At 49.0% G+C, this 18,142-nt stretch overlaps 2 non-coding genes across 2 annotated transcripts; both read left to right on the forward strand.

Annotated features, from left to right (window-relative positions):
- Positions 1-6,968: 6,968 nt before the first annotated feature.
- On the forward strand, positions 6,969-7,159 carry LOC147351509 (U2 spliceosomal RNA). Its single transcript, XR_015148436.1, has one exon. It is a non-coding gene; the product is annotated as a U2 spliceosomal RNA (small nuclear RNA).
- Positions 7,160-15,228: 8,069 nt separating this feature from the next.
- LOC147351510 (U2 spliceosomal RNA) lies at positions 15,229-15,419 on the forward strand. The gene has a single exon (XR_015148442.1). It is a non-coding gene; the product is annotated as a U2 spliceosomal RNA (small nuclear RNA).
- Positions 15,420-18,142: the final 2,723 nt, after the last annotated feature.

Below are 18,142 nucleotides of genomic sequence, written 5' to 3' on the forward strand. Positions count from 1 at the left end.
GGCAGAGGAACCAGAGATCAAATTGCCAACATCCACTGGATCATTGAGAAAGCAAGAGAGTTCCAGAAAAACATCTATTTCTGCTTTATTGACTATGCCAAAGCCTTTGACTGTGTGGATCACAATAAACTGTGGAAAGTTCTGAAACAGATGGGAATACCAGACCACCTGATCTGCCTCTCGAGAAACCTATATGCAGGTCAGGAAGCAACAGTTAGAACTGGACATGGAACAACAGACTGGTTCCAAATAGGAAAAGTAGAACGTCAAGGCTGTATCTTGTCACCCTGCTTATTTAACTTGTATGCAGAGTACATCATGAGAAACGCTGGGCTGGAGGAAGCACAAGCTGGAATCAAGATTGCCGGGAGAAATATTAATAACCTCAGATATGTAGATGACACCACCCTTATGGCAGAAAGTGAAGAAGAACTAAAGAGCCTCTTGATGAAAGTCAAAGAGGAGAGTGAAAAAGTTGGCTTAAAGCTCAACATTCAGAAAACGAAGATCATGACATCTGGTCCCATCACTTCATGGCAAGTAGATGGGGAAACAGTGGAAACAGTGGCTGACTTTATTTTTCTGGGCTCCAAAATCACTGCAGATGGTGTTTCCAGCCATGAAATTAAAAGACGCTTACTCTGTGGAAGGAAAGTTATGACCAACCTAGATAGCATATTGAAAACCAGAGACATTACTTTGTCAACAAACGTCCGTCTAGTCAAGGCTGTGATTTCTCCAGTTGTCATTTGAGAGTTGGACTATAAAGAAAGCTGAGCGCCGAAGAGTTGATGCTTTTGAACTGTGGTGCTGGAGAAGACTCTTGAGAGTCCCTTGGACTGCAAGGAGATCCAACCAGTCCTGGGTGTTCCTTGGAAGGACTGATGTTGAAGCTGAAACTCCAGTACTTTGGCCACCTGATGTGAAGAGCTGACTCATTTGAAAAAACCTTGATACTGGGAAAGATTGAGGGCAGGAGGAGAAGGGGACGACAGAGGATGAGATGGTTGGACGGCATCACTGACTCAATGGACAGGGCTTTGGGTGGTCTCTGGGAGTTGGTGATGGACAGGGAGGCCTGGCATGACCTCAGTCGCACGACTGAGCGACTGAACTGATACTGATACTGATCAGGTGTAAGTGAACATTTTCTGAGCAGGAAATCTGATTTCCGTGACGTTTCTTATGCTTTTACTGAAGGCCTAATAGCTGGTGCTGGGAAGGCAGAGGCTGGAGGAGGCTGGAGGGTGGAGAAGGTTATGAAGAGGCAGTTGCAGCAGGTTGTAATGTCTTAGGAGACAGATCCACATGGGGACAGATTCCAGCATCCATCTGCACAGGAGACTGGCACTTGGAGAGACCTTGGCCTCAGGAGTGCTGTTGGGTGATCAGCAAGAAACAGCAGTCAGAGCCCCAAGAGGGTGACAGTGCCGTGGGAACAATAGCCAACAACTGAGAGGGGGGAGGAACAAGCTCACCAGAGAGAGACAGAGGTGAGTTGAGGGGCGGGAATCAGGCTCCCCTGTGCAGGGAACTCGCTGTCGGCCAGTTATCTGAGCTGAGGGACTCTTTAGAGCTTTCACAACGGGGCCCAATCCCCAGAGACCTTACATGTTTGATTCAGCTTTTTAAACGTGTGTTTACTTTCTGGCTATGTCGGGTCTTAGTTGTGACACACAGGCTCCAGAGCGCTCAGACTTACATGCCTCCATGCATGGGGGAATCTTAGTTCTGCACCAGGAATCACACCGTGTCCCCTGCACGGGGAGGCGCATACTTAACCCCTGGACCACCGGGAAGTCCCTGACTCAGCGTCTTGGTTTCATAGACTTCTGTCAAGGCACCCGTGTTGTTTGGCCCACACGAATGGCTGCATGCTCAAATTTGGGAGCTTGTCAGGATCATCTGGAGGACTTGATAAACACAGATAAAACACAGATAAACACTGGGGCCTTCTTTCAAAATTTCTGATTCAGAAATTTGAAGACTTTGTCAGACCCAGCCTAAGCACAGTATACATTGTCTCATTGGACCCTCATCCAGTCACCCAACACACATTCATCAAAAGTCAAGTACATTCAGAGCACTAGGTGCTCGGAATAGACCAGCAAACAAAAGGTTTCCCATCAAGGTGAAGGTACAGCACTAATGACTGTATATTTGTGACTATACCTACATTCTATGTGTCTGTGTCCACATCTACACGTGTACCTATGCCACGTGAGCATCATGGGTGTCAAAGCCACTTGGCAGCCAACAGAAATACAAGACCAGGGAGAGCGAGATGTGAAATAGGAAGGCTCAGGGTGAGTAGGTATAGATGGTTTGCAAGACTTCAAATGGAATTATTTCTACTTTACAGCCAAGAAGGGACATTCCCTAGGATATACTCACTTGGACATTCTGATGTACTGCATTTCCTCGTGTAGCTTCACAAGTACCCTCATCAGAGAGGCATTCTTATCATCCCCAAAGGAAGTAGCAGGACACCAGTTTAAAAAACCTCAAGTTCCAGTGGTTCAGATCAGGTCAGATCAGTCGCTCAGTCGTGTCCGACTCTTTGCGACCCCATGAATCGCAGCACGCCAGGCCTCCCTGTCCATCACCAACTCCCGGAGCTCACCCAGAAGTCATGTCCATCGAGTCAGTGATACCATCCAGCCATCTCATCCTCTGGCATCCCCTTCTCCTCCTGCCCCCAATCCCTCTCAGCATCAGAGTCTTTTCCAATGAGTCAACTCTTCGCATGAGGTGGCCAAAGTACTCGAGTTTCAGCTTTAGCATCATTCCTTCCAAAGAAATCCCAGGGCTGATCTCCTTCAGAATGGACTGGTTGGATCTCCTTGCAGTCCAAGGGACTCTCAAGAGTCTTCTCCAACACCACAGTTCAAAAGCATCAATTCTTCGGCGCTCAGCCTTCTTCACAGTCCAACTCTCACATCCATACATGACCACAGGAAAAACCATAGCCTTGACTAGACGGACCTTTGTTGGCAAAGTAATGTCTCTGCTTTTGAATATGCCATCTAGGTTGGTCATAACTTTCCTTCCAAGGAGTAAGCGTCTTTTAATTTCATGGCTGCAGTCACCATCTGCAGTGATTTTGGAGCCCAGAAAAATAAAGTCTGACACTGTTTCCACTGTTTCCCCATCTATTTCCCATGAAGTGGTGGGACCGGATGCCATGATCTTCGTTTTCTGAATGTTGAGCTTTAAGCCAACTTTTTCACTCTCCACTTTCACTTTCATCAAGAGGCCTTTTAGTTCCTCTTCACTTTCTGCCACAAGGGTGGTGTCATCTGCATATCTGAGGTTATTGATATTTCTCCGGGCGATCTTGATTCCAGCTTGTGTTTCTTCCAGTCCAGCGTTTCTCATGATGTACTCTGCATATAAGTTAAATAAACAGGGTGACAATATACAGCCTTGACGAACTCCTTTTCCTATTTGGAACCAGTCTGTTGTTCCATGTCCAGTTCTAACTGTTGCTTCCTGACCTGCATACAAATCTCTCAAGAGGCAGATCCGGTGTTCTGGTATTCCCATCTCTTTCAGAATTTTCCACAGTCTATTGTGATCCACACAGTCAAAGGCTTTGGCATAGTCAATAAAGCAGAAATAGATGTTTTTCTGGAACTCTCTTGCTTTTTCCATGATCCAGCGGATGTTGGCAATTTGATCTCTGGTTCCTCTGCCTTTTCTAAAACCAGCTGGAACATCAGGAAGTTCACGGTTCACATATTGCTGAAGCCTGGCTTGGAGAATTTTGAGCATTACTTTACTAGCGTGTGAGATGAGTGCAATTGTGCGGTAGTTGGAGCATTCTTTGGCATTGCCCTTTCTTTGGGATTGGAATGAAAACTGACCTTTTCCAGTCCTGTGGCCACTGCTGAGTTTTCCAAATTTGCTGGCATATTGAGTGCAGCACCTTCACAGCATCATCTTTCAGGATTTGGAATAGCTCAACTGGAATTCTATCACCTCCGCTAGCTTTGTTCGTAGTGATGCTTTCTAAGGCCCACTTGACTTCACATTCCGGGATGTCTGGCTCTAGGTCAGTGATCACACCATCGTGATTATCTGGGTCGTGAAGATCTTTTTTGTACAGTTCTTCTGTGTATTCTTGCCATCTCTTCTTAATATCTTCTGCTTCTGTTAGGTCCATACCATTTCTGTCCTTTATCGAGCTCATCTTTGCATGAAATGTTCCTTTGGTATCTCTGATTTTCTTGAAGAGATCCCTAGTCTTTCCCATTCTGTTGTTTTCCTCTATTTCTTTGCATTGATCGCTGAGGAAGGCTTTCTTATCTCTTCTTGCTATTCTTTGGAACTCTGCATTCAGATGTTTAGTATCTTTCCTTTTCTCCTTTGCTTTTTGCTTCTCTTCTTTTCATAGCTATTTGTAAGGCCTCCCCAGACAGCCATTTTGCTTTTTTGCATTTCTTTTCTATGGGGATGGTCTTGATCCCTGTCTCCTGTACCATGTCACGAACCTCATTCCATAGTTCATCAGGCACTCTATCTATCAGATCTAGGCCCTTAAATCTATTTCTCACTTCCACTGTATAATCATAAGGGATTTGATTTAGGTCATACCTGAATGGTCTAGTGGTTTTCCCTATTTTCTTCAATTTCAGTCTGAATTTGGCAATAAGGAGTTCATGGTCTGAGCCACAGTCAGCTCCCGGTCTTGTTTTTGCTGACTGTATAGAGCTTCTCCATCTTTGGCTGCAAAGAATATATAATCAGTCTGATTTCGGTGTTGACCGTCTGGTGATGTCCATGTAGAGAGTCTTCTCTTGTGTTGTTGGAAGAGGGTGTTTGTTATGACCAGTGCATTTTCTTGGCAAAACTCTATTAGTCTTTGCCCTGCTTCATTCCGTATTCCAAGGCCAAATTTGCCTGTTACTCCGGGTGTTTCTTGACTTCCTACTTTTGCATTCCAGTCCCCTATAATGAAAAGGACATCTTTTTTGGGTGTTAGTTCTAAAAGGTCTTGTAGGTCTTCATAGAACCATTCAACTTCAGCTTCTTCAGCGTTACTGGTTGGGGCATAGACTTGGATTACTGTGATATTGAATGGTTTGCCTTGGAAACGAACAGAGATCATTCTGTCGTTTTTGAGGTTGCATCCAAGTACTGCATTTCGGACTCTTTTGTTGACCATGATGGTTAGCAGGATTCTAATGCAAATCCTTACTTCTTTTCACATTTGGCAAGATGCTTAGCCTCTCATCACTTCCATCTGTAACAGTGCTTTCAAGAAATATGTGAGGCACACACATAACTGGTTGTTTTTTTAATTTGGCCACACCGTGTGGCTTTTGGGATCCCAGTTTTCCAACCTAGGATGGAACCTGGACTCCTGCACTGAAAGCGCTGAGGCCTAACCACTGAACCACCAGGGAATTCCCTCCTGCAGGTAAATGCAAACATTCTTAGGCATATTAAAAAAATAAAGAGAAGTGGGGGAAATTAAGTTTAATATGTTCTTTAACTCAACTTATCTCAAAATTCTCCAGTGGTCAGTGATTAGAGCTCTATCCTTTCAATGACAAGGCAGGGAGATTTCCATCCCATCCCTCCTCAGGGTTCTTGCAAGCCCTGGGGCACACTCCCCCCGCCACACACACAAACAGATATCTAAAATATCATTGCAATATGTAATTAATATTAACATTACAGAGATATGTTACAATTTTTAATACTAAGTCTTTGAAATCCCCATGTGTTTTTTCCACTTTCAGTACGTCTGAATTGGGAGAAACCACTAGCCCACAGTTCCCTGGCTGCATGTGGCTAGTGGCTGTGACAACTCAGATCAACAGAATATTTCCTGTTGTTTAGTCGCTAAGGAGTGTCCGACTGTTTGGGACCTTGTGACCCGCCAGGCTCCTGCGTCCATGGGATTTCCTAGGCAAGAATACAGTCGTGGGTTTCCATCTCCTCCTCTAGGGGATCTTCTGAAATCCTTTCTGAAACAGGAATCGAGCCCGTGATTCCTGTCTTGCAGGCTGATTCTTGACAATCTGAGCCACCAGGGAGACCCACAGCTAAGGAGGAGGGGTAGGGAAACGAGGTCCTTGGCGGAGAGAGCTTTCGGTAGGAAGCCCGGGATCGGTTTGGTTCGTAGAAGCACCGAAGGACAGGGCGCTGGAATTGGAGTGAACCCCTCCCGCAGCCCGGCCTCGGCCTCCGCATCCATAGGCCCCCTCCCTTCCCCACTGTGGGCCGTCCGCCTTCCTCCTGGCAGCGAAGCCCCCTCCACACACGCGACCCTACAAAGCCCCTCTCTCCGCAGGCGGAGGCCTGTGTAACACACTGCAGTCCGGGCGTTTCTAGCGAGTGAGTCTTGCGACCTTGTCTTCAGGAAGACTCTCGGCCAACAGCTCGTCGCACGGGTCTCTCTCGCCGGCCACACCGCACCCCCTCCGGTCGGGTCTCTCCTCTCCACTAGCACCAAGGAAGGAGGAGAAGGGGACGGCAGAGGATGAGATGGCTGGATGGCATCACTGACTCGATGGACGTGAGTCTGAGTGAACTCCGGGAATTGGTATTGGACAGGGAGGCCTGGCGTGCTGCGATTCATGGGGTCGCAAAGACTCGGACGCGACTGAGCGACTGAACTGAACTGAACTGAGCACCAAGGAGGAGCTCCCCTGCCGCCGCCCCGAGGCCGTCCGCAGGGCGCTGCGGTCCCGCCGGAGCCACGCCTTCTCGGCGACAGAGGGCGGGGCATGCAGATTCGAGACGGCTCTTCCGCCCGAGAACCACAAAGCCGCGGCAGATGCGGGATTTCTCTTTTACGATGTGGAGAATCCAACTTCAGCTCGAGACTCTGATGTAGTACCGCCGTAGCACTGTCAACGAGGCAAAGGAAGGGAGACCTGGAGTCACTGGGGACCCGATCACACTGAGTGCAATATGCACGTCAGCAGGACGGTGACAGCGACAGGTGGTGACACGGTATCGCTTCTCGGCCTTTTGGCTAAGATCAAGTGTAGTATCTGTTCTTATCAGTTTAATATCTGATACGTCCTCTATCCGAGGACAATATATTAAGTGGATTTTTGGAGCAGGGAGTTGGAATAGGAGCTTGCTCCGTCCACTCCACGCATCGACCTGGTATTGCAGTACCTCCAGGAACGGTGCACCCCCTTGGGGACACTTATGGAAGTACCCAAAAGCAGAAACTGGCTCTTTGCTGGAGTCAACTGGATCTGGAACTTGGTCTCTTGTTTTTCTACAGTTTGGCAGGTGTAGTTTGAGGCATCTGCTTAAGCCTCTGTTGTCCTGAAAATCACCCCGTTCTACCTTACAGTCTTGGGAAAGTGGTCTTCCTGCTCTCATTTCTGACTTCATACTTTACAAAAGGAGTTGGTGTCCAGGCTCCTACTTGATATCCCCAGTCCCTCCTGATGCCATTTTCAGCATAAAACCAGAATACTAGCTTGAAACTTCTGTTTCTATGCCCCCTCGCCTACTGAGATCTCTGTAATTACTTCAGTATTTTGTTTTCTGTCTTCAAGAAGTTCCTGCTCAAAAGCACCGAATTCCACCTGGAATCGAGGTTAAAATAATGGGCTTTCCACTCAGTGTGTCGGTTGTACCGGGATTTCATTTATCCAGGTGACTGACTGACAAGGAGAGGTCAGTGCCACTGACTGAGTTGTATTTTTCCTTAGAGTCCTCCTTAGAGGAGGGCCTAAATAAGGCCACTGTGTCTTTTGGATACACAAGGCAGGCTTTTGAGGTTAGCACAAGTTCAAATCATGAATAAGCCAGAACGAACGACTCTTGCTGAGGATGAAGGAGGAGAGTGAAAAACCTGGCTTAAAATTCAGTACTGGACTTCCTTCCTAGCCCAGTGATTAAGAATCCGCTTGCCAGTGTAGGGGATTGGTTCAATTCCTGGTCCAGGAAGATTCCACATGCCCTGGGGCAACTAAACCCCTTGGACACAACTACTGAGCCTGTACTCCAGAGCCCATAAACCACAATTAGAGAGTAGCCCCGCTGGCAACTAGAGAAGACTCTAGCATCGACGAAGACCCAGTGCAGTCAAAAATAAATAATTAATTAAAAAAAAAAAAACAACACAAAAAACCTCAATAGTAAAAACACTAAGGTCATGACATCTGGTCCCATCACTGCATTGCTAATTGAACGGGGGAAATGTGGAAGCAGTGACAGATTTCCTCTTCTTGGGCCCTAAAATCACTGAGGATGGTGACTGCAGCCAGGAAATCAGAAAATGATTGCTTCTTGGCAGGAAAGCTATGACAACCTAGACAGCGTGTTAAAAAGCAAAGACATCACTTTATCGACAATGGTCCCTATAGTCAAGGCCGTGGTCTTTCCAGTAGTCATTTAGGGATGTGAGAGCTGGACTATAAAGATGTCAGAGGCCGAAGAACTTTGGAACTGTGGTGCTGGAGAAGACTCCTGAGAGTCCCTTGGACCACAAGGAGATGAAACCAGTCCGTCTTAAAGGAAATCAACCCTGAATTGTCCTTGGAAAGACTGATGCTGAAGCTGAAGCTCCAATACTTTGGCCACCTGATGGGAAGAACCCACTCCCTGGAAAAGACTGTGATGCCGGGAAAGATTGAAGGCAGGAGAGGAAGACAGAGGATGAGATGGTTGGATGGCATCACCACATCAATGGACATGAGTTTGAGCAACTCCAGGCGATACCGAAGCACCGGGAAGTCTGGGCATGATGCAATCTACGGGGTCACAAAGAGTCAGGCAGGACTTAGCAACCAAACAACACCACATCCTCTATGCCAGGACATTTTAGTAAATGGGTGTTTGGAGCAGGGAGTTGGAATAGAACCTTACTCCGTCCACTCCACCCATTGACCTGGTATGGTAGTACCTGCAGGAATAGTGCACCCCTCTCAGGGAAAAGAGCAAGTATGAACAACAGGCTTCTTACATCTTTTCCAGTGTTTTCCTTGTTTTGCTCTGGGTACCTGTCTCGTGAAGGTTTCTGTTTTGTTTTACCAACGTGTGATTTTCTGTTGCCCTGTTGGGGCAGTTTACTTAGGAGTACTGTTTCTTGTGAGGGTCATATCCATGGACCAACATTATGCAAATTTTCCTTGAACTTTCAAACCACTGAAATACGGAGCTGTCCAGATCCTTTAGTATAGTTTTGTTTCTTTTTAATACGAGATTATTTCTTCTATCCTGTGGACAAGGCCCTGCTCCCAACACCTAACAGATCTCTGAAACAGTGTGGGTTTGCTGGAGTCCCCAGGGGAAGACTCTCAGCTCTAGGAATTTTTAAAATTCTCGGCTCCACCCAAGTGTATTTTCCCTAAAAGAAGAAACTGAAGAACAGAAAGGTTAAGTAACTTGTGAAAGTCACCCAGCTAGAAATTAGCTGAAGTGGACTGTGAACACTATCAGTTTCACAGATATTGATTCCTTCACAATCTTTGAAACTTCCTAGCTCCTCTCTTCTGGAGAAGGCAATGGCACCCCACTCCAGTACTCTTGCCTGGAAAATCCCATGGGCGGAGGAGCCTGGTGGGCTCCAATCCACGGGGTTGCGAAGAGTTGGACACGACTGAGCGACTTCACTTTCACTTTTCACTTTTCACTTTCATGCATTGGAGAAGGAAATGGCAACCCACTCCAGTGTTCTTGCCTGGAGAATCCCAGGGACGGGGGAGCCTGGTGGGCTGCCGTCTATGGGGTCGCACAGACTCGGACACGACTGAAGTGACTTAGCGGCAGCTCCTCTCTTCGGAGAAGGCAATGGCACCCCACTCCAGTACTCTTGCCTGGCAAATCCCATGGACGGAGGAGCCTGGTAGGCTGAAGTCCATGGGGTCGCTAAGAGTCAGACGTGAATGAGCAACTTCACTTTCACTTTTCACCGTCATGGGTTGGAGAAGGAGATGGTAACCCACTCCAGTGTTCTTGCCTGGAGAATCCCAGGGACGAGGGAGCCTGGTGGGCTGCCGTCTGTGGGGTCACGCAGAGTCGGACACGACTGAAGCGACTTAGCAGCAGCAGCAGCAGCAGCTCCTCTCTCTCTTACATCTCCTGGGCCTCTCACCCAAGAGGGAACCTGTCACTTGATTAAAGATAAGAGACCTGAAACTGGCAGTCTCTCCCCCATTCTTCATCCTTTGCCTTTGCCAGGAAAGGCGTTGATAAACAAATGGCAAGGAGGAGGTGGGACAGAGTGCGGGTGAAGGAAGGGACCCAGTTTGTCAGGGCAACACCGGGGCCTGGCCCAGTCCAGTATCCTTTAAATGCGAATTCCAGTCCCCATCTCCACATCCAGCCTGGAGCCCATGGAACCTTCCTCCATTAATGACCATTTTGTTTCCTGGCAGCCTCATTTCTGCAGCCCTTGTCCACAAGATCACAGCCCAGGACAGAGTGCACTGGAGGATTTCCTAGAGAGAACATTCAAACATTCTTACTTTGAGCGTTCATGGATGGAGTGCCTGCCAGGTTGAAGGCCTCAGTGAAATGGATCAGGACCTGCCCTCATAGAGTGAACATTATATTGAGAAGTAGAGAGAGGCAGACAGTGACTCAAGAGGGTCATTTCAGATAGTGACACAAGCCATTGAGGAAAATAAAACAGGGAAATGTTCTGGACAGTGACTGGGGGGAGAGCTACTTTACATGGAGGAGGGGGTTGCTCATGAAGGCCTCTCCAATGGTGACATCAGAGGCAAGTTTAAGTGGCCAGGAGGCAAGGTAGCATTCCAGACAGAAGGACAGACTAGCTGGGACCTACCTACTTCCTCCCGTTGGCTCCCTGACCTGGGTCAGATTCCAGCTGCTGAGAGGAGGGTCTTCCTCGGAGCTGTCTCCCCACCAGACTAAGCGCTGAGTCCAGAAGCTGGTTCTTCTCAGCCACATCTCCGCAGTGCCCAGCACTGTGCCTGCCACACAGCAGGCAATCAGGAAATCCTCCATGATTCATGACTACATGATGGATTGACTGAATGTACTCAAGGGTTTCTTTGAGTGTGGGAATGAAACACCCAGCCTTAGCCGGGAGTTTCCTGGTCTGGGGTCCCTGACACCTTGGGGGTTGGGAGGGACACCTAAAAACCCTGTACTTCCAGGCAAGGTCTGGGTACTACTGAACCCTCAGACCTCTACTGGGGAAGAGGGATTTCTTAGAGGAGAAAAACAGACGCCATGGAGGGATGACCCTGGAGAGAGAGGCCACCCTCAAGGCCTGGTGGGCTGAACCCTGGGCTGAGAGTCATCATGAGTCTTGTCCTGACAACTGAACTGGCTTGGAAAAGCCTCCTCCCCCCTTGGAGCCTTGGTTTCCTCAGCATGTAATGCGGGGCTTAGACGATTCCAGGTCCCTTTCCCCAGGACAACCCAGGCTCTGGAGTAGGGGAGGGTACAGGATGGGTGGAGCTCTCCTAGGAAGCAGCTGAGGACATCCTTGTCTCCACTGCATCCCAACCAAGGACCTGCTGAGTGTACAACTGAAGGGAGGAGAGGAGTCTGCAGGAGGAGGGGTGGGAGGGGAGACGAGGTCCAAGATCAGCTTCCGCCAGGGGATGACAAAGACATGAATTTCAAATTCCCGCTTTGCTTCCTCAAGAATATGTTGGAGAGGGAGTTCCCCAGTGGTCCAGGCTTAGAATTCCGTTCTTCCACTGTACAGGACACAGGTTACATCCCTGGTTTGGGAATAAGATGCCAAGGCCAAGAAAAGAAGGAATAAAATAGGGAAAACACAACCTATTACTTAGAATGTGAAAGAAAAACTGAGGGGGAGGGGCCCTTAGACACCCTTTTTGCCAGCCAGGGGCCCATTCAGAGGCAACTCATCCAAAACCAAGTCCCAGAGCCCAGGCCAGGGCAGCACAGGAGCAGATGCTGCCCCCTGGTGGATGAGTCTCTCACTGCCTAATTCTGAAGCAAAGTGGTGTGGTGTTGGACAGGTTCCTTTCCCTCCTTCTGAGGTTTTTTGTTTGTTTCTTTTTCTGGCCATGCCACCCAGCTTGTGGGATGTTAGATCCCCTACCGGGTACTGAGCCCTTCCCTTTGGCAGTGAAAGCATGGAGCCCTAACCACTGAACCGCCAGGGAATTCCCCTGGAGTCTTCTTTTCAGACAGGACGTTCACTGCAGGTTGAGGTTGGGAACGGAAAAACCACCCCTTTCGAGTGTTTTTTGTAGAGGTGAGATGAGATGTAAATGAACATTTTCTGAGCAGGAGATCTGATTTCAGTGACATTTCTTATGCTTTTCCTGAGGGCCTAATAGCTGGTGCCGGGAAGGCAGAGGCGGGAGGAGGCTGGAGGATGGAGAAGGTTGTGAAGAGGCAGTTGCAGCAGGCTGTGGTCTCTTAGGAGACAGATCCACTCGGGGACAGATTCCAGCTGCCATCTTCACCGGACAGTGGCACCTGGGGAGATCTTGGCATCAAGAGGGGCATTGGGTGATCAGGAAGGAACAGCAGTCAGAGCCCCAAGAGGGTGACAGGGCCATGGGAGCAACCGCCAACAGCTGCGAGGGGGGAGGAACAAGCCCACCAGAGAGAGACAGAGGTGAGCTGAGGGGAGAAAGCCAGACTCTTGCTGTGCAGGGAACTCGCTGTCGGCCAGTTATCCGAGCTGAGGGACTCTTTAGAGCTTTCGCAACAGGGGCCAATCCCCAGAGACCTTACATGTTTGATTCGGCTTTTTAAACGTGTATTTACTCTCTGGCTGTTTTGGGTCTTAGTTGTGACATACGGGCTCCAGAGCGCTCAGAGCAAGTATGCTGCCTTAGTTGCCTCGATGCGTGGGGGAATCTCAGTTTTAGACCAGGAATCAAACCGTGTCCCCTGCACGGGGAGGCGCATACTTAACCACTGGACCACCGGGAAGTCCCTGATTCAGCTTCTTGATTTCATAGATTTCTGTCAAGTCATCCATGATGTTTGGCCCACACGAATGGTTGCATGCTCAAATTTGGGAGCTTGTCAGAATCATCTGGAGGACTTGATAAACACAGAGCTGGGGCCTCCTTTCAAAATTTCTGATTCAGAAACTTGAAGACTTTGTCAGACCCAGCCTAAGCACAGTATACATTGTCTCATTGGAACCTCATCCAGTCACTCAACACATATTCATCACAAATCAAGTATATTGAGAGCACTACCAGAGGTGCCGAGAATAGACCAGCAAACAGGGGATTCCCATCAAGGTGAAAGGCAATACAGCACTAATGACTGCATACTGGTGACTATACCTACATTCTATGTGTCCGCGTCCATATCTACACGTGTATCTATGCCACGTGAGCATCATGGGTGTCAAAGCCACTTGGCAGCCAGCAGAAATACAAGACCAGGGAGAGCGGGATGTGAAACAGGAGGCTCAGGGTGAGTAGGTGTAGATAGTTTGCAAGACTTCAAATGGAATCATTTCTATTTTACAGGCAAGAAGTGACTTTCCCCAGGATATACTCATTAAGACATTCCGACGTGCTGCATTTCCTCGTGTAGCTTCACACGTACCCTCATCAGAGAGGCATTTTTATCATTCACAATTAAAATATCAGGACTCCCGGTTTGAAACCTCTGAGGCCCCAGTGGTTAGCAGGGTGCTTGAATGCAAATCCTAACTTCTTTTCACATTAGGCAAGATGCTTAGCCTCTCAGCACTTCCATCTGTAACAGTGCTTTCAAGAAATATGTGAGGCACACACATAACTGTTTTTGTTTTTGTTTTTGTTTTTAATCTGGCCACACTGTGTGCCTTTTGGGATCCCAGTTCTCCAACCAAGGATGGAATGCAGACTCCCACACTGAAAGCGCTCAGGCATAACCACTGAACCACCAGGGAATTCCCCCCTACAGGTAAATGCAAATATTCTTAGGCATATAAAAAAATAAGAGAAGTGAGTGCAATTAAGTTTAATACGCTCTTTAACTCAAGATATCTCAGACATTCTCTGGTGGTCCGTGGTTAGAGCTCCATGCTTTCAATGACGGGGCAGGGAAGTTTCCACCCCATCCCTCCTCAGGGTTCTTGCAAACCCTCGGGCACACACCCACCCCTCCCCCTCTACAAACGAGATATCACAAAATATTTCAATATGTAATTAATATCAACATTACAGAGATATGTTACGATTTTTAATACTGAGTCTTTGAAATCCCATGTGTGCTTTCCACTTGAAAGTGGAAACCTTTGAATTCTTGGTACCTCTGGATTCAGTGGTACCTCTGAATTCGGAGGAACCACCTGCCCAGCGTTCCCTGGCTGCATGTGGCTAGTGGCTGTGACAACTCAGATCAACAGAATGTTTCTTCTTGTTTTCAGTCTCTAACTAGTGTCCGACTCTTTGAGACCCTGTGACCCGCCAGGATCCTCTGTCCACTCGATTTCCTAGGCGAAAATACCGGAGTGGGTTGCAGTTTCCTCCTACAGGGGATCTTCGGACCCAGGAGTGGAATCCAGGTTTCCTGTCTTGCAGGCGGATTCTTGACAATCTGAGCCATCAGCGAGGCCCACAGCTGAGGAGGAGGGGCAGGGAAAGGAGGTCCTAGGCGGAGGGAGCTTTCGGTAGGAAGCCCGGGATCCGTTTGGTTCGTAGAAGCACCGAAGGACAAGGGCGCTGGAGTTGGAGTGAACCCCTCCCGCGGCCCGGCCCCGCCCTCCGCACCCACACGCCCCCTCCCTTCCCCACTGTGGGCCATCCGCCTTCCGCCTGGCCGGGAAGCCCCCTCCACACAGCCGACCCTACGGAGCCCCTCTCTCCGCAGGCGGAGGCCTGTGTAACACACTGCAGTCCGGGCGAGTGAGTCTTGCGACCTTGTCTTCAGGAAAACTCTCGGCCAACAGCTCGTCGCACGGGTCCCTCTCGACGGCCACCCCGCACCCCTTCCGGTCGGGTCTCTCCTCTCCACTAGCCCCAAGGAGGAGCTCCCCTGCCGCCGCCCCGAGGCCGTCCCCAGGGCGCTGCGGTCCCGCCGGAGCCACGCCTTCTTGGCCACAGAGGGCGGGGCATGCAGATTCGAGACGGCGCTTCCGCCCGAGAACCGCAAAGCCGCGGCAAATGCGGGATTTCTCTTTTACAATGTGGAGAATCCAACTTCTGCCCGAGAGTCTGGTGTAGTGCCGCCATAGCACTGTCAACGAGGCAAAGGAAGGGAGACCTGGAGTGAGCGGGGACCCGGTCACACTGAGTGCAACATGCACGACAGCCGGACGGTGACGGCGACGGGCGGCGACACGCTATCGCTTCTCGGCCTTTTGGCTAAGATCAAGTGTAGTATCTGTTCTTATCAGTTTAATATCTGATACGTCCTCTATCCGAGGACAATATATTAAGTGGATTTTTGGAGCAGGGAGTTGGAATAGGAGCTTGCTCCGTCCACTCCACGCATCGGCCTGGTATTGCAGTACCTCCAGGAACGGTGCACCCCCTCGGGGACACTTACTGAAGTACCCAAAGGCAGAAACTGGCCCTTTCTTGCAAAGGATTTGGCTATCTCAGGGAGTTTTCCAGGTTTGACTACATGCTTTGCAAGCAATCCTGAGGATTTGTAAGAGCAGAGTAAGTAAAGGAAGTCCAATGAGGGTAAAACGCCAAAACTGTGACTTAAAACTCACCTGCCGTATCCACTTCTTGAAGAGGGCTTCTATTTCATAACCTCGTTAAGTGCAGGTCTTTCTACCCTGCATTCTCACTCAGGAGTGAGATCTTCTGTCTCTATCCACCTGCCTCCTCTTGATACCTCTAAGGTTACTTCTGTATTCATGTTTTCTGACTTCAGGCGGTTCCGGCTTAAAGCCACCGAGATCCTCTTAGAGTCTAGGTTAAAACGATGGGCTTTAACTCAGTCTGTGTGTTGGTTGTATTGGGATTTCATTTATACAGGTGACTGACTGACAGAGGTCAGTGCCACTGAAGAAGTTGTATTATTACTTGGAGTTATTATCACTTAGAAGAGAAGAGGGCCTAAAGTAAGAGCCACTGTGTCTTTTGGATACACAAGGCAGGCTGTTCAGGTCAGCACAAAGTTCAAATCATGTATAAACCAGAACGACTTCCCCATATTATCTTCTTTCGTCCTTTCCCATTGACTCTGGCATTCGACCAAGATCTAGGTGCTGGGCGCTGATCTAAGTGCACCGGATAGTGTGGTGGGAAAAGCAGCTGCTGTGGGAATCTGCCCAGGCACCAGGGGACGATTGCACTCATCTCTCGTGCTAGTAAGGTTATGCTCAAAGATCCTCCAAGCTAGGCTTCAGGAGTCCGTGAACTGAGAACTTCCAGATGTTTAAGCTGAGTTTAGAAAATGCAGAGGAACCAGAGATCAAGTCGCCAACATTCGCTGGATCCTAGAGAAAGCAAGGGAAACCCAGAAATACCTCTACCTCTGTTTCATTGAGTCGGCTCAAGCCTTTGACTGCGTGGATCATAACAAACTGGAAAACTCTCAAGGAGATGGGAATACCAGACCATCTTACCTGTCTCCTGAGAAACCTGTATGCGGGTCAAGAAGCAACAGTTATAACCTTCCACGAAACAAGTGACTGGTTCAAAATTGAGAAAGGAGTCCGACCAGGCTGTTTCTTGTCACCCTGTCTATTTAACTTTTACGCGGAGCACGTCATGCGAAATGCCGGGCTGGATGAGTCACAAGCTGGAACCAAGATCGCCGGGAGAAATATCAATAACCTCAGATCTGCGGATGATACCACTCTAATGGCAGAAAGGGACGAGAAACTAAAGAGCCTCTTGCTGAGGGTGAAGGAGGAGAGTGAAAGAGCTGGCTTAAAACTCAACATTGGACTTCCCTGGTGGCCCAGCGGTTAAGAATCTGCTTGCCAATGCAGGGGACATGTGTTCAATCCCTGGTCCAGGAAGATGCCACAGGCCACGGGGCAACGAAGCCCCTGCGGCACAACTACTGAGCCCGCACTCTAGAGCCCATAAGCCACAAGTAGAGAGTAGCCCGCGCTCGCAACTAGAGAAGGCCTGCATGTGTCAACAAGGACCCAGTGCAGCCAAAAGTAAACCATAAATAATTTGGAAGAAAAACACCTCAGTGTTAAAAAAGAAAGAACGAAAGAAAACAACACTAAGATCATGACATCTGGTCCCATCACTTCCTGGCAAATAGAAAGGGAAAATGTGGAAACAGTGACAGATTTCCTCTTCTTGGGCTCTGAAATCACCGAGGATGGTGACTGCAGCCAGGAAATCAGAAGACGATTGCTTCTTGGCAGGAAAGCTGTGACAAACCTAGACAGTGTGTTAAAAAGCAAAGGCATCACTTGGTCAACAGAAGCCCGTACAATCAAGGCTGTGGTCTTTCCAGTAGTCATGTACGGGTGTGAGAGCTGGACCATAAAGAAGGCAGAGGCCGAAGAACTGATGCTCTGGAACTGTGGTGCAGGAGAAGACTCCTGAGCGTCCCTTGGACTGCAAGGAGATCAAACCAGTCCACCTTAAAGGAAGTCAACCCTGAATTCTCCTTGGAAGGACTGGTGCTGAAGCTGAAGCTCCGATACTATGGCCACCCGATGCGAAGAGCTGACTCCTTGGAAAAGATCCTGATGCTGGGAGAGATTGAAGGCAGAAGGAGTAGAGGGTGACAGAGGATGAGAGGGTAGGGTGGCATCACCGATTCACTGGACATGACCTTGGAAAATCTCTGGGAGATGGTGAGGGACAGAGAACCCTGGTGTGCTGCAGTCCATGGGGTCAAGGAAGAGTTGACACGACTTGGCACTGAACAATAGGAACAGTTTCGGCTAAGCGGGGTGTGAGAGGAGGGTTGGGGTGGAGGGCGGAGAGGGATAAGGCCTGGAGCAAGTGGGGTTGTGGGTAAGCGGAGTTAAAAAAGCGTGTCCATATTTACGTGTGTGTGTGTGTGTGTGTATTTGTATATGACATGTCTGTCTGGTGCTAGATACTCACAAACTCAAAACCATCTTGGGGCACAGAGGGGCGCCTCTGGTGGCAGAAGGGAGGGGGATGGCTGAAAACGGGCCCACGTTAGGTTTTCTTAGAACCGAGATTCCCACCAGGAGATGACGGCTCAGAGAAGTGTCTGGCAAAGTCACTGTTTCTCCCTAGTGTTTGCTAGTTGAGGGCTGACTCCTGCCAGGCATGTCCAGAGGGGGCCTCCGAGCTAATCT

Source organism: Bos grunniens, chromosome 19 (assembly GCF_055505025.1).
Source record: "Bos grunniens cultivar Pamir isolate PY7600 chromosome 19, Bosgru_T2T1.0, whole genome shotgun sequence".
NCBI lineage: Eukaryota > Metazoa > Chordata > Mammalia > Artiodactyla > Bovidae > Bos > Bos grunniens.